This window comes from Chinchilla lanigera, unplaced genomic scaffold (assembly GCF_000276665.1).
Source record: "Chinchilla lanigera isolate Chin_1 unplaced genomic scaffold, ChiLan1.0 scaffold00081, whole genome shotgun sequence".
NCBI classification, from domain to species: domain Eukaryota; kingdom Metazoa; phylum Chordata; class Mammalia; order Rodentia; family Chinchillidae; genus Chinchilla; species Chinchilla lanigera.
This window is the reverse complement of record NW_004955482.1, coordinates 7,330,035-7,332,381: the sequence shown is the minus strand read 5'-3', so window position 1 is coordinate 7,332,381 and position 2,347 is coordinate 7,330,035. Positions and strand designations below refer to the sequence as shown.

The 2,347-nt window shown below is 42.1% G+C and overlaps 1 pseudogene; it reads right to left on the bottom strand.

Moving 5' to 3' along the window:
• Window positions 1-1,746: 1,746 nt before the first annotated feature.
• Window positions 1,747-2,347, bottom strand: part of LOC102004389 — a 2,528-nt pseudogene continuing 1,927 nt past the window's right edge.

Below are 2,347 nucleotides of genomic sequence, written 5' to 3'. Positions count from 1 at the left end.
CTGTAATGCTTGTATTGTTCCTATGCTATTTTGTAAACGGATGTATGTTTATTACTATGTGTTTCCTACAACAACCATTGAGAATAGTCAATGATTATTCAATTGGTCACTCATGTGTAGCTCTATTTATTTTCTTTAGAAGCCACTTTGAAGATACCAAAGTATAGTACAACAACTATTGATAATTTCCTACCACTTTTATCTGTAACTCATTATTATTTGTCTATTTGTTTTCGTGAGAAACTATCTTGTAGATAACAATATGTAAAACAGTAACCATTGATAATTCCCTACCACCTTGTCTGTAATTCTGTAAGCCCCCCTATTACTATGCTATCCTTCTTTTACTCTTTAGAATAATAAAAAAAAGCCAAAAAAACCACCCCAGACCCCCACAAAACAACAACAAAATAAACAAACAAGTTTAAACCCAGTCTGGGCAATTTAGTAAGACTATGTCTCAAAATAAAAAATGGGCTGGGAATGCAGCTCAGTGGGGAAGTCCTGGGTTCTGCTGGGCATAGTGGTACACACCTCTTATCCCAACACTTGGGAAGCTGAGGCAGGAGGACTGCTGTGAGTTCAAGGTCAGCCTGGACTACATAGCAAAACCCTGTCTCAAAAAACTAAAAAAGAAAAAAGTTCTCTCCTGGGACCAACAGGCTGAGTTGCAGCCACTTGGTTAGAAAGGGTGCTCTCCACTTGCCCCGTCCTGATTCCCTTTGGTCCTAATGGGCCAAGTGCTAGTACGGTGTCAGTCACCATTTAATGAGATGCTCAGGGCATGAGTTTTTCAGAGCAGAATATATGTATTTCTTTGCAAATGTTTCTTTAAAATCAAGTGAAACAAAATATAAACCAAGATGTAATACTTCAAGAAAAGGGTGACAGGCCAGGGCCAGGGATATAGCTCAGTGGCACAAGCACCTGTCTGTCAAACATGAGGTTGTGAGTTTAATTGCCGGTACCAAAAAAAAAAAAAAAGTGATAGGCCATACATATAGGAGGACAGCGACAATGGAAAATATTGTTTAACTGAAACCCCAAAGCAGCCTCAATCAATTACCTATCTTGCCCTTCTATGCATTTAAATTTTCTTTCTTTTCTTTTCTTTTTTTTGTCTTTTTGAGACAGGGTCTTGCTATGCAGTTCAGGCTGACCTTGAGCTCACTGTGTAGCCCAGGCTTGCCTCAAACTGGTGATGATCTTCCTGCCTCAGCCTCCCGAGTGCTGGGATTACAGGCATGCACCCATCACATCCAGCTAAATTTTCTTTTTTTTTTTTAAGTTTGGTTTATTTTTCTTTGAGTTCTCATTTTATAGCAAGCATGAAAATGCGAGAGTTGCTGGGCATGGTAGTGCATGTCTGTAATCCCATCACTCGGGAGGCTGAGGCAGGAGGATTGTTGCGAGTTTGAGATCAGCCTGGGCTAAAAAGTGAGTTAAAGGCCCGCCTGAACTACACAGTGACACCCTGTCTCAAAAAGAGAGAAAAAAAGAAAAGAAAAGAAAAAAGGAAAGTGGAGTCCGTGAGCAGATGAGCTGTCAGTCCGCCTTGAATCTCACACCTCATCAGTCAGGCCTGCTTTCATAGAATTTGTTACAGACTGCCACGAGTTTTTCTTTATCATGTTTCAGCACCCTGATCACTGCTGTTCCAATTTCTCTGAACCCCAAGAGTATTTAACATATGCCCGAGGACAAAGGGATGTCCGTGCTACCCCATGACAAGGTTACATCAGGCAGTTAGAGTCCTGGGATTACAGACACCGCAGACATCACTGCACACAGTGCGGCAGGGCTATGAGCAGCATGGAAGGTATTTTTGCCATCACTGTGCTGTATAAAATTTGCATAGGTTTCTTCCATTTCGCCTCAAGCTGGTCCTGATAACAATGGGAGAACTCATCTCCACCCAGTTACCTTCACGGAATGAAATTGTTTAATCGCTACTTCCTTGAGATCCAGGGGTTTTCGCCCAGGTCTACAGGTGCAATGTAAGGCCTGCCCCCGCATACTGGCTCCATACTTCTGCAGTAGATGTCTCCAGCTCCTGCTCCTGCAGCACCATTACAAGCTTTTGCTGTTGCCTGATGCATGGACTGTGGATGTGGAAGTTCCTCTCCCCGAGAAATTGTAATGTAAAGCCTTAAATATTCTACAGGATCTGTACAAGTGACTTGACCTCCACTCCTCTCTTTTTCTACCAAATTTGCAGGGCCAGGCAGCAATGGTACTGAATTTCGAAGCTCTCCTTTAGATTCTTCATCAATATACTTCGTAGCTCCTCATGTTGATTTTGTTTTACCTGCAATCTCTCTTCAAGAAATTGTTTTCCAGGCCGAGT